The sequence below is a fragment of the Trematomus bernacchii genome, unplaced genomic scaffold (genome assembly GCF_902827165.1).
Source record: "Trematomus bernacchii unplaced genomic scaffold, fTreBer1.1, whole genome shotgun sequence".
NCBI classification, from domain to species: domain Eukaryota; kingdom Metazoa; phylum Chordata; class Actinopteri; order Perciformes; family Nototheniidae; genus Trematomus; species Trematomus bernacchii.
Window position 1 is genome coordinate 1,771,193 of NW_022987686.1, and position 14,897 is coordinate 1,786,089.

A 14,897-nucleotide genomic window follows, 5' to 3' on the forward strand; every position below is an offset into this window, starting at 1 on the left:
TAGCATCAGAAATCTAATGTCTCCAATGGCAACAGATAGTGTTTTAGAAAGACATATCACAACTGCTCCTTGATGTGAGGGAAGTTGACATTTGCCCGTTGCAAGACTTTTGACATCCGTGCAAAATGTCAGCCTGGAGGTAAAACACTGCCAACGTGACAAGCACAGCTTTTGATATGTCATGGAGTATTTCATTGGTGAAGTGCTGAACAATTCACCTTGTGTATTTTATCTCCTGGAAATAATAAGCCAATGTTATGTTGCTAAAGAATATTAGTATTGAGTAATACAACGTAGAACACCAGCTGCTTTCATCTTCAAGCCAAACAGTCCGAGGGTGGTAGCTGCTGCTTTCATTGCTGCAGTCGAGTGTAGTTCCCAACAATGGTTGTTTCTGCCGTTACGTCTTTTGTTTGCTATTGTACATTTGAAATGATATTATTGTGTTTGCACTTGTGTTGAACTGCTTACATCAAATGCCAGTGTTGTAGTTTCTCTTTTTTAATAACTTTTTTTATGGAGCTACATGCTGAGAATGGGGAGCAAACTAGTGAGTGAAGTAAACACAAGGACTTATATAATTGGTTGTGAAATGATATGCTGTATGTCGATTTGATTGAGTTGTTCCTACTGTGTTAGATCATTCAACTACGGCTACAGTTCATTCCCTTGGCACAAATTATGTGTTTTGTATTTTAAGAATGATCAGCTTAAAACTTCACCAGCTGCTTTTTAATTGCATAGACTCACTGGTATCCTTGGCCCAGTAGGAAGGAGGTTGTTCCTGCCATGTGGGAATTAAAGAAAGGCTGTCAGTAATCTCGAAATATTTCCTTTTCTCTAAGATATATACTTTGTGTTTGACTATTTCAACTCAGTCTGCAGGTATTTTTGTCTCTTTCTTGCGGCAGTGAAAAGAATAGGCTTCTGAAATGGGAATACTTTTGAAACAGACAGTGGAAGAGCTGACCTATACTGAAGTGATTGATGGCGCAGACTGGTCTATAATTTGCTGCCATGTGAGGATAAACAGCTGTAACTATCTTCCGTAATTGGCTTTGAGCGTTTCTCTCTCAATTTAAAGGTCATGTAAGGCTGCAAAAAAGATTTGCGTCAATTTCACATACAGCTTCACCGTTCTTAGTTTTTCTCATTGTATCAGTTGGGAAAAGTTCCTGATCAACTTTTTTTTTTCTTGCAGTAATTTAACCCTCTTCATGAGGTGCACCATCATTCCGATATCATTTAAATATGGCAACCCAATGAGTAAGCCGCTATCCTATCCAGTTTTTATGATATTACATTATGCTCTCAGATTAAAGTAGATTTCTCTTTTTCATTAGTAGGGGCAGCAAAACAAGCCTTAACACCATTGACCTGTTATCACCTACCAAAGTTACAGTATCTAATGTGATAGCAAAGATAGCGTATTTGAACATCCAGCAGACATAGGAACATTTGCTGCTGTTTTTATATATTTTCTATTCTTATAACTCATGTCTTATGTTCTCCGCCCACCCAACTGGGCCCTTTTTTGTGCTTTTAGCTTCTAAATGTTCTACTTTGTTTATGTATTATTTGGAAATACATTATTAATAAATTAAAATATGCAGCTTGCATCATAGCTTTTATAAATTCTCCAACCATGGTGTAAAATAGGGACAGGAAAAATATAATGTCGACATCTTTGTCCTTAACAATGTCAGTGTTTCCCCTAGGTTTACTGCTTTGGGGGGGTGCTGCCTGAGCGGGGGGGGGGGGGGGAATATATATATTTTTAAATCCTCTGGAGCAGAGAGAGGAGCTGTGGATTATTGTTATTGATTAATGCATCAGAGTTTCTTAGGGTCAAAAACACTAAACTCACAATTTAAAGTGGACCTATCATGCTATATTTGAATAATATATTGTAGGGCCATACCTATATAAAACATGTCTGTGAAGCTTTTTTTTCAAAATACCAAACAGATCATGCATTGCCTGCCTCATTTCGCTCTATTTGCTCTATTCCAGCCCTGGTTTTGCAAGGGCTGATTCTGTGGCAACTGAGCTGCAGCTGACCACGCCCCCCTGCAAAGGAGGGGGGCGAGGCACGAGCGTCATGTTACCATGCTGTTACCATGCTGTTACCATGCCACGGCAACCTCTCATCCCCCTGATTGGTGGAGAGTTGCCCATATAGGCGGAGCTTCCCGTTTCTGACGTCAGAACAATTTCAAATATGTATCAGTCTGTATCAGATCTGTTACAGCCCCGTTTTTAGAGATCTGGGTATGGAGGAAAAGAGAGAGGGTTGTGTTTTCTGACACTTGGTGAGTTCCCTGACACACCGGGGACACATATTCATGTATAAAAGACGTACAAAAGTGCATTTTGCATGATAGGTCCCCTTTATAATGAAAGCGTTTAGTTTATTTAATAAAAGAGCACATATTTTTTTTTTAAACACCTTGAATTTCAGGGGCTCCGTTGGCGGGGCGCAGCGCCCCTCCAAGACAATGGTAGGGGAAACACTGAATATAGTTGCTTGAAGTCTTTACTATTTCATGTTGAAAAAGTGAGCAATGCATATCTTTAACACTATTTGCGATCTCTACTCTTGATGCATTCAGTTCACATTCCCTTTGTGCTTCTAAGTCTCGCAGCCATGAAGTGTACTCGGGGTAGATTTCTGTGGCCTTGCGCTCACTCACTTGATGTGCTTCCTTAAGCAGAGTAAAAATATCTCCTTTTCTTTATTATTTCAAGACACGCACCGTGCCAATTAGCTAATCATTATGGCAAGGCAGGTGGTGCACTAATACAAGTTAATAACACACCTTGGGCATTCAGAGCCACCATACTGCTCAGGGCAGCAACACGGCACTGTTCCACGCAAGTTTAATTACGTTGTGGAACATGCAGAGGGGGGAAGTGTAGACAATGATCATGCAAAGGGAAAACTTCTAAACTTTTGTCCCTGCTTTTATTACCGAGGGGATGACAAGGACATTGGAATGATAAAAAATTACCTTTTTTTCCTTCTTTTTTTGACAAAACCTAGAATAACACTGTTTTTTTTGCCAATGAAATGTTAAATTCTCTTGAGGTTACTTACGATGTGAAATGAAAACACAGGGTGGAGGTGACTATGATGTTGGATTCAGTCCCCGCCCATCTTTTTGTGTTTCTTCCGATTAGACACAGACAGTGAGCGATCTCTTGATCATAAGCATGTCCTTGTATCTTCTATTTGATCTCAAATGAATAAGCCAAAAAGGAACGTATATATCATGCTGGTTTGCTTTCAATGCAGGGCTCACATCATTATAATGAGCTTTTTTCTTTTTCAAGGCCAAACATCAGAGGCAGGAAATGAGGAATCACCTTGAAGTTAAAAACGAAGGTGGTGCCTTTTTTGTATATTTAAAAAAATAATAATTGTAAAGAACGTTTTTATTTTACAGTTTTCTTAATTATTTCAGATTTTTGAACCTTCTCCCTTTAAACACTAATTGCATTTTGGTAGCAATACCAAGTTTGACTTGACTTTCCAGTGGTGGTGTTGAACACCTTTCTAAACACCACAATATATAGGCTGCATATGCTTTTATGTGTCCTATTTTTCTGTCAGTCCATAAATACATCTCATGAATGCATGATGAGGGAAGAACAAACTCTGTTTGCACCTGGCAATGAACTATTATCCACATTTGGAATGGAGAATTTGGGCTATAGCGGACATTTTCTTTTACTATTTCTTAATGGAATGTACACAGCTAGATGCAGCAACACAAAGCCGTAAATGAACATTTGAAGAAAAGTTTTCTTGAATTCTGCTGTTTTTGATTCTGTAAAATTCCTGCTGTTATTGTCCTGGAAGCTTTCAACTTCTCTCGTGACACTCAACACAAGGTGACATTTGACGCTCTGCTATCAAAACACCGATCCCTCATGCTGATCTCAAAATACAATTTGACAAGTGAGGGATCCAGGGGGCGCGCAGTCACTTGCTTTCGGGGAGCGAATGCGCTTTACCATGAAAGCAAACTGACAGTCGAGTGTGTCAAAAGTAGTTTACTTCCATTACAGTCTGCCCAAGTCACACATCTGGTATTTGTGGAACAACATTTAACACACCCTCTAACGCAGCCATGGCGTCTTTCTTTCATTATGTTAGCACCTCCGAAGGGCAGGATGCTGTGTTTCTGCCCCCGACTTTGACTGACAAGGCGGTTATGAGCAATGATAGCTGCCAGGGCTCCGAGCGAGCGTCTAAATGAACTGACACTCGCACCGTGAAGACACCTCGCGCCAAATCCACTGACAACATTATTATACTAAGGACTTTATATGGGATGATGAGGCCTGGAGAATCAATGTGATTGATGCGCGGCACTCGGCACATAATTCCTCACGTTTTTATTTAAGCAGCTCGCTCGGAGGGCTTTGTTGTGACTGCTGCTACTTGGAGAGGTGCTGAATTATGCTTGTCTGTTAAACATTTGCAGATTTGCTATACACACAGGACATTAGAGCTGCACAGGAAATAAAATATGGATAAACATCCTGTCCAACAGCAGTTTGTAGTCATTTGGGGGGAATTTCAGATGTGTGCAGCCTAAGCTAGGAAAACAGGGAACATGGCAGTTGGACTGTTGTACCGTGCCAGTGCTCAAGTCCACTCCAGACGTGATGTATTTACTATCTTCAACTTGGGGGTGTTTTGACTCAGATTTGTATTGGTCTTGGACGTTGTCTCTTCTTTAAAGTCTCTTGTCTCTATTGATTCCTGTTTCCTTTTTTCTCACAAATGTTGTTAAACTGCCTAGTTTAGGCCTCTGCGATAAAATGATGGTTATATGTATTGCAATGCATGTCAACAATAAGAAAACGTGTTGATAGTTTAACTTTCGGCCTATTGTTTATTAGCCATCTTATTTGCGATATAAGAGGAAGCAATCGTTATGACATTATCCGTACCATTTTCATCAAAATGCATTTGAATGATTTCTGTAATTTTCTTTTAGCTAGGAACAATATGAAACAAAGATTATTTTCTTAAGTCTGTAAAATATGATATCAAGGCCAGGACTTCTTGCAACAACAAAATATCTCATTCAGAATGGCAATAGAAACATATCTTTATAAAAATTGCAGAAGGCCAAATAGTGAGATGACATTTTGTTTTACTGTTAAACTGTTATTTGAAAAACTGAAATAATTTGAATAGCATTGGCTTTGGTTGAACGATCCGTCTTGCCATTTTACATGTTGGACCCCCTGAAACTCGTAGGCACCCCTTTGAACATAGATGTTTCATAATATTCTGTATATTATAGCTATACTTAAATGGGTGATAATAATTAGACAATATTTCACTTTATCAATCTAGGAAGTAAACAGATTAAAGTAATACTTAATTCGTACATGTTTTCCACTCTAGTCAAACATCTGTGTACCAGAAAGCAGTGCTACTGAAGAGTGCCCACGTGTTGCCTGCCATATGTCCTGCACAACTGTTGCTTTGTGTACAATCTACAGTCAGAGGTAATGAAACATGCACATTTAGCAAATTCAAGTTAGACAGTAGAACTCATTTTTTAACATCAGTAAATTATCGGGATTTACACTAACAATTACATCTTTTCCTTTGTGTTGTGAACTTGCTTTATATGAACAAAAGGGTAATATAAGCCAGAATCTAATTAATTTAAGCAGAAACTATACAGTAAGACAACCTTGAAATTGCCTTTAGTCTAAATACTGCTCAAGGAAGAAAAAGAACACACACACAAACACACACTTGTTTGAGGGTTGTTTTTTTCCCTCCATAGGAACGGTAAGCCAGAGATATGATGTGTGTAAGCCGTAGCTACATTTGCAATAAATATATATTCAGATTTTTAAGGTATAAGGGAAGCAGATGGGGAGAGATAAAAAAAAAAAGGAAGAAGATAAATTGGGGAAATATATACTTTCAGGTTTATTAGGCCGTGTGCAATCGCAGGCTGCTTGCTCAGGGAAATCGATGCCCTCGGGCTACATCCCATCCCCATGGCTGCTCGCATGGAGATATTGGAAGAAAGGGAAAGAAGTGTATAAGCGGGAGAGAGGATAGGGGGTTGTGGTGTGGGAGGGGGGGAAGTGAACAGGAGGAAGAATAAAGCAGCGCTAATACTCAAGATGAGTCTTACATTTAATGGTGATTTTCGTACATGTGTGGTAATTAGTTTACTCATAAACAAATCAAGTGTGCCTTCTCTACGCATGCGGACATGTGCCACCAAAGCCATCAACCCACTCAATAATTAAGATTCAAAATCAACAAGTGTCACTAAGAGAAATATGTTTTTTTATTTATACATCACTTTATTCTACTGGATGACTCAAAACGTTCAAATCATTTCCAATGGCGTTCATTCATTAAGTCTCCTACTCAAAGACTACATTTATAAATCAGGATTTGATGATTTATGTTTTTATCTTGTCTTTATCTCCTTTCCCTTTCCTTCAGAGACCCCTCGTCATCCTGACCACCTGTTCCCCTCAACCCATTTTAATTTGCACCGCCATATGCTTAGCTGCAGCTATCAAACAACATATAGCTCATGAATAACATACTTGCATATCTAATGGTAGACATCAGTCATGGTTAAAGTGATCAAATAGGAAAACTAGAAGGTTCACTGCATAGGGCGCTTTTTAGTTTTCTGAACAGAAGTTGATGGATGTGCTAAACATCGACGAGGAGTGTGCAATAGTTCACAGATTTAATTTGACATTTACTAAATTCGCAATATACAGCTTTGATGAAAAGCATTAAGTCAGGTGTCGAGACTTGATGAGACAGGAAAAGGGAAAAGAGGGCGGAAAAACATTTTGTTTTTCAGACTGAAGTATGAATGCCTTTTCTCTGGTTAAACTTTTAAAGACTCAAAAGCCAATTATTTCCTGGCCTCTTTTGCTTGGTTACTTTTGAGATATCCTGAAACTTGCAGTTAGACCCTTGGGCATAGATGTTTTATAATATTCTGTATATTATTGCTATACCTATAATAATATAGGTTTTCCTTGGCCTATGCTACACACTCCCACTAAATGTCATGTAAATCGGACTGATAGTTTTTCCGTTATCCTTTTAGCAAGGAGAACATTAAACAAACCAAACTAAAAAAGTAACCTTCATGTCACATAAAAACAAACCATTTGGATTATTCCTTACAACAGATGACAACACAAGACAGTTGAGGATTCACTTCAGACTGTTCGGGAGCCATGTCAGTTCCTTGTTCCTACACCACACAGATACAAGGGAGGATATAGTAAGGCACAAACAAAGTGAAGAAGTGCTTGAGTAGGAGTGCAGAGTAATCAAAATCCTCACTCCTTTATGAGGAAGTTAAGATCGCTTTGATGGCTCTCTGCTGAGTGATGTCACGATGAACCAAAGAAAAAAACGGCAGTAGTCACCGTGACCCGCTTCGTCCCCAAAAGTATTTGGACATAAAATAGGTCGAAAGAAAAAAAAACCTCTGCCCTGTGGCGAATGCCCTTCTTTGTAAACAATTCATATGAAGGCTAATATTACCTCGTCCTTGCAGTTATTGCTTTGTGGTGTCCCGAATGGCATTGCTTCAGTGACCTACATTTGTTTCTCTAGATAAAATCATCTAGGAATTGTTCTATAACTTTCTCAGTCACAAGGTGTATAACAAACATTTTGCACGCTTGTTTTCATGTACTTTTATAGATATTGCTCTAATGTATTTGTGTAAATGCATGTCTCTGTTTTTTGTCGATTCTAACTGACAACACCTATGAGCAAACCTTTTTCTCATTTATTATTTTAGAGGCATTTAAGGCATTATTATATTTCTTTGCAGCATTTAAAAGTAATTTTTGCGTGTACAGTGTGCAATACTTTCAAATAATGTTTCCTTCCGTAGACAAAGAAGGGAGCTTTTTCTGTCAAGCTGATTTGTTCTTTGTGCAGAGACAATCATGACTGTGAGGCACTGTAAAAGCAAAATATGAATCGCTTACCATTGCAACTAGAGAGAAGAAAAAGGGTCCTGACAGCATCAGCACATTCTTGCGCCGTGCTGCTATCTCATATCATGCACTCATCTGATGATTCTGATATTGTGGATTTCTTTATGAAATAAACATGGTGTGGAGAGGAGAGACTGTGCGAGCCATGAATCCAGGAGCGTGTACAGATTTGATCACACGCTCAGGGAAAAGCAAAAAAAGCAAACCAGATTGGATGGCTAAGACAAAAAGAATTTGACTTGTGTTGGTAACCTGAGTGGACACAGAGCCATTTATCTCCCTGTCTCAAGCCTGGAAAGGTCATAGTAAAAAACCCTCATTGTGATTCCATTCAAACCATTACTGATTTAAGGAACTATTGTCTGGACTTTCTCTTTCTTTCCTAATATGCTGGTTATTAAGCTTTCTGTTGTAACATTTTTAAATATAACATTTTTTGTTTGGTAAATGGTAAATGTCAAGTCAAAAATAATGTTCAAGTTGTTGGGTATCTAAGTAACTTGCAGCATAGTTTGAATCCCCAACAATTAAGGGTATACAATCAAGAGAAGCCCGAAGAAAACAAATTGGAAAGAGCAAAGACATCCTTGAAAATGTTGATTTGATGTGGCTCTTCCTTTCTCTAACGGTTGTTCCGGAGACCTTGGTTGAAATGTTGATTGAGCTTTAGAGGACCAGAAAGCCTTGGAGAAAAACAAAAACATGTTCTTTAAAGAGTTGTCTGCTAAATAACGTGATCTACACTGGGACACACAAACTCCATGTCCTGTTGATCAAGCTTACTCAAAACTACAAGTTGCAAGACATCACAGTGAAACGAGAGTTTGGAGGGAAGATGGAGACAAGGCAAGAGAGATGAGAGGCAGCAAGGGGGAGTCAGTGGAAACTGCATGCCAAGCTATGTAAAGCACCAGGGATGAAACATCGCTTTCCTCATAAGATGATTATGTTGTTAAATGAGATATGGCAATACTCTTGTAAGCGCTTAATCCAAGGATCTCCAGCTGCCATGCAAATGTAGCAGATGTCAGCAGGATGACACAAAGCCGAGGAATGAGCAACCAAAATTCTCCTCATCCCCTCCCCCCCCCCCCCTCCCCGCCGCAACTGTATTATTTAACAGGGAAGCTTGGCTCATTGTACTAACTCTGTTCACGTATTCATGCTGGGGCAAAGCACACATCTGGTCAAAACTACCGCTCACCAAAGATTTAGTTGTCTTTTATAGAAAGAAAAAAAAAATCTCTAAGAAGTAGCCAAGCTTTAAGGCTTTTCTGAAGTTGCCTAAACTTGGTACTGCTTGGATGTTTCTGACCAACTTCTAAGAAGCTCTTTCTTTCTGAAGTTTTTCTCTAAGCTTTGCGGTGCTTTCATGCAGCTCTCCGGGCATTCCCAGGTGGGATTTTAGGGGTGGGTGGACCGAATCAGAGTGGATTTCCTTGGGGGACATTTAAAGTAAAAATGTTGGACTCGTCCCAGAGGGATTCGCGTTGATGACATCATGACTATGGAAGTGCGAGCGAGCGCCACTCCAGGCCCATTACATCAGATAGCATGATCATTTAGTCTAATTTGCCATCAGTCCCACTAATTGCATCTGACTGTAGACTCCAGAGAGTATTGTAATTCTCTTGAACTGGTTAAAGTGACTGTGATAGGCTATGCTTGAACTTGTTTAATGGCAGGTGATTTATCCTTTGTTTGGCTTTTTCTTTAGCCTCAGCATTTATTTTATCATATGTAAAAATGTAATGCGTAGATGTTCTCTCTAGGGCTTATTGATGTTATGTGTATCCTCTTTCATTCGAGTTATTTCCTTAAAGAATAGTATCTAAGCTCCCAAACATGATCAGTTCACTCCAAATACTACAAACATAGGATCTGAAAATGTATATGACCATACTGTACATTGAGATCAAGCTTGTCAAATCACAGTCGTCGGAAACATTTACTTCAGCCTACCGGGAGGCGCTTTTTCGGTGCGAGTATGATTTCTCTAACTGCCCCTTTCTCTTTTCCTTCCCCTTTTCTTTTATCATTCTTTTTTTTTTCAACTCCCTTCTGTGGCTTACAGAGCTTTGTGCGTGTGTTGAGTTCTCGCTGGCTGACAGGTTGTCACAGATAATAAGTTTTAATTCCCCGTGTGGGACCAAAACTCACTTGCCTTGTAATTTCCTCATAATTTTATTCCCTTTTGAAGCCATTGAATGTAGATTGGTGAGATGTCAGCTATGAGTGTGGTAAGCCGAGATAGTAATGTATTCCACCGCACTAAGACTGGACTCTTTGTCAAATTAAACAGAATAAATAGCGTTCTTTCATGTTTTAATTTGATTCAAACATAATCATGTCACAGGTGCATGATCAATGATAGTCTTTATTTATTTAGTCTTTCCTGTGGTGCAGGTTTTTATACCTTTTCTTTATCCTTCAATACTTTTTTAAGTTGATTGAGAGTGACAAAAAACAAGTAAGTATATTGGGTCTTATTTACCTTAGCATGACGCCATCTGTACAGTGAAACAGTGGTACTGACTCTTGTGAGTCACATCGCTCCAACCCCTGATCCCCATTTGTCCCAGCGGTGATGTGTCTAAACGCACCACAGCAGTTCTGATCGGCACTGCCTTGAGCTCCTGTTCACCCCTTCTACCCCTCAATGCAACTTTCTCCACAATCCAGAATAATGAGCCTTTCAGAAATTCAACTCGGGGATCCCGGCCCAGTGGTGTGCTCGGAAGCCCAGATTCCTTGCCTCTTCCCCCCCTTTCGATAAAGCCTCCGCTAGCCTCGCGACTTCCAGGCCGCCGAAAAATCACGGCTCTGTCGGCCAAGTGTGGCCGCTGTTTCAGCAGGATAAGTTGGCCGGGGGAATATTCACTAAGTCCCCCTGAATGTAAACGAAGAACCCCTTGCTGTCACCCTGGAAGCCTGGCCTGTCTGCTGTCTCGGATGGCTGGTTAGGCATTCTCTACCTCATAAAGGATGCAGCTGTGCCCAATGAAAAAAAACTAAAGAATGTATGCCCAGGCCTTCCCCATTCCAGCACAGAATTGTCACGCTAAGGTTCATACTTACCCTGCAGTCGGAAAATGTGCCTTTTTTAACCGCCAGCCACAGTTGAAAACCAGCACAGGAAGAATGTATGATTTCTTCCACCTATACCAGGAATATTCAATTGAGGACACCTATTTGAGATTATCTCGCTGAGGACCAATGTGCATGTATTCAGAATTAGTGCCATTTTCTTTGGGCTCTTTTCTTGCCTGTCATGGGCCGTGATTCCCTATGGATCCCATGTGATGGATGCTCTTAATGAAGGGTGTTAATTTAAAGTCACCTGCAGGCTATAGCCGTTCTATCCATAAGGCTGCATCATCACCTATCCAATGTTCTCTGCACTGACAGAGGAAGGCCCAGGGAGAAGTGAGGAGATGGAATTGGATTTGAAGCTCTGAGGCAGGTAATAAAAAGCAACACTCCCACACACCAAGGAATGTGATTTCCCCAAGTACCCCTGGCAGACATGTTGAATTTCTTGCCGTAATGTATAGGCGACCAAGCTATTCATAACACGGAAGGCCCTGGCGAGTACACGAGCTGAAGCTTGTTTTCTCATTAAAAGAGCCTTTCCCGGTGAACTTTTTCAAGCTATAGGTAATGTACTTTCATTAAATACAGTACCCACCTTAAGTCCTTATTGGTTTCCATGGTAATGGCTCACTACATTGAGCCGCCATTTCATTTGATAAGTGACTTGGAAACTTGTTATGCAGCAGCATGACTAAATGATAAGGCGGAAGGGTCCTATCAAATCCAAAACCATAATATTATCCACAAATTTCATGTAATTTCCCCCCTGTCAGAACATGTGTGCATGGCAAATGGAAGTAGTAAACTGCAACATGGCTCCCGAGATAGATTAATTGAATGCACAGTAGGGATACTTTCACTATTTGGAATTTACATAACATAAAAATGTAAGTTGTCATTCAGAACACATTTGAAAAAGCAGTAGTGGCTGAGAATTGTACAGTAATAAGATGCAATGATTAGTTTGAATCTTAAAAAAAAGTTTGGAGTAGTATATTTACTGTCTTGCTGGAGAAATAAGTCCTTCTGAGAGTAATAACATTGCAGAGAATTTGCATGCGTCTGTTGAAAAACATGTCATCTTTTGAAATCACAACACATACTCCCGATGATTTAAAGAAAATGGGGAAAAGATACATGGATAATTGAAAAAAACATGTTGAGAATTGTAAAGAGGAAGGCAAGTGATCAGAGAAAAAACATTCTTTATAGATGAAACCCTTCCACAGCTGTACAAAAGTATTAAGGTGTTTCTGGACTTCTTTGTGCTTTTTAGTGTTTTATGTTCATCCTCATTGTAATGAGCTGAAATCAATCTTCTCTAACTGAAAAAGACATGCCAATCAATAGTCTTGCACATGCTTTTTTGCTACATTCTAGCCTGGCTCTATTGCTGTGGTTCAATGAATACACCATACAACAAGTAAAATATGATAAACGCTGTGCTCCCTACACAATAGAGTGGTGAGACGGGACTCACAAAGCCTCTGGATGCCATGTCGAACATGGCCAGCAGCAGGTGTCAGTCCTTCCTAAGCCTGACCTTGCGGAAAGGCAGCATATTTCACTTTCCCCTTCAGTAGTTCCAGAGTGGTGTCCGGAGAGGGTTGGGTAGACGGCTGTCCACGAACAAAGAGTCCTCAGTAGCTTTCTGTGCAGGCCAGTAGAGCAGCAGGGATGGCCGTAGGCTGGGACTAAGCCTCATGATGCCTAGCTGACACTGATCCGCCTCCATTGCATTGCTACACTGCCTAAATAAAGCAATGGGAACATAGGGTTGAAAAAAGAGGGTCATTTTGCCTTGTCATCTCAATGATTTTTGACTTGCTCTGAAGGCAAAAAGCCATCGACTTCCTCTGCCAGAAATCATTTACCCACCAGTATTTGCATAAAAAACAACTTTAATACATTTCCGACACAGTAAGGCATTTGTTTTATACCACTTTTTTAGGTGAAAGTGCAGTAACTACAGAGCAGTCACTCTCTGGGCTAATCCTCCATTAGACATTTTGTGAAGAAACATCATTAGTTTATTTGAATGTGCCATGATGGAGGCTGAGTGACACTAATGGGGGGTTGCGTAAAAAATGGTGTCAATCTGGGCAACTTTGACGGTTCAATGAACAGCACATTAGTGCTAAAAGTATTTCAGGTCTCTAAGTATGCCTATATGAGAGGGGGAGGGGAGGGGTCCACAGAGGCGAGCCGAAAAGGCGTTTAAATATTCATAATAGGGGAAAACTGAGAGCACACATTGTGAAACAGGCAGGTGGAGTACAGGCAGGGGATGTCTCAATCCTTTCCTCGAGCCTCAACGCTATAGATGCATTAGCAGGAGTGCTGAATGGATTCTCTTCTTCCGAAAATCCGCAGTCAGCAAGGGGGATTTGAATTGAAAAACGTGACCATCCCTCACTCGATCAAAGAAAGTACTTATGGCACGCCAACACAGCAGAAAATACTGTTGTAGTGCGCAGACAGCTGATGTTGCAGAGGAGATTAATGAGTAATTTACAGTGTGATTATTAACATTCTGGTCATTAAAGCAATAGGATGGGATTAAGTGAGAAATAAGAATGGACAAAGATAATGGAGATATCCTGCTGGTGGATGTGGTGGTAGAAGTAGAAAACGACCTCAGGGCTTCTTGTGTGTGAACTGTTTGACTTCCCTCTTGGTAAACAGTGAAATAAAATTGGGGAAAAAAAAGAAAAATGCCCTGTAGTTGTTAAACTTATCATTACATCATATCAAATATAGTTGTAATACATGTAAAAGTACCATATTTGCCTCTTTCATGTATTAGAGTCAAACTAAAAAGTAGCACGATGGAACAAAAAAGTGCAATGCTTAAATAAATGTGTCTTGTCACTAGGGCTGCTCGATTATGGCAAAAATCATAATCACGATTATTTGGGTCAATAATTGATATCACGATTATTAAATACGATTATTCATTGACTTTGAAAACATCCATTTATTGAACTTTAAAACAAATACAAATAATAATTTGAACAGTATCTTTGTAACTGTTGATTACCCTGAACGTATAATTCAACTGAAAAACCAATACAAATAAATTAGACCAAAAATAAATTAGATCAGATATGTTGCAGTGCACTGTCACAACCTAGCAAAGCAAAAATAATCGTTTTTTTCGATTATGTTGTTTTCGTAATTGTGGCAGGCCAAAATCGTAATTGCGATTAAAATACGATTAATTGCACAGCCCTACTTGTCACCTTCCACCACTGTCGGCACCACCTGCTTTTATGAGGTAAGGACCAAAGATAAGGTTAGGAAATACCGGACGGACTTCACTGTCATCACTTTCAAAACATGCAATAACTAGGAGGTGACAGGGTTCAAGTGCCTTCACTCGTTTCTCAGATAAGACAATTTGATACGAAAGACGGATGGACAGCGAGTCATTTTATCACTTGACATTATTGCAAAAATAAGTGGTCTTCACTGCTTCCCTTTGACAAGTCACGCATCAGGGGTCATGTTCCCCAGGGTTATAGCTTTGGAGAAATCCAGCGCTGGCTGACAGGTGAGAATTTTCCAGTTGTTATATAATCATCAGCTTAAGGCACCATTGACAAGAAACTACACATTTTAAGTTTTATCAAATATTAAATCTTAATAGTTCGAATAAGTACCTAATACAGTCATTAGAAACATTTATAATAATCCATCAGCAAAATCTTAAAATCTCAATATTTGTTTTGTTTTTTACAAAAGATCAATTCACAAGGAGTCATTTTATA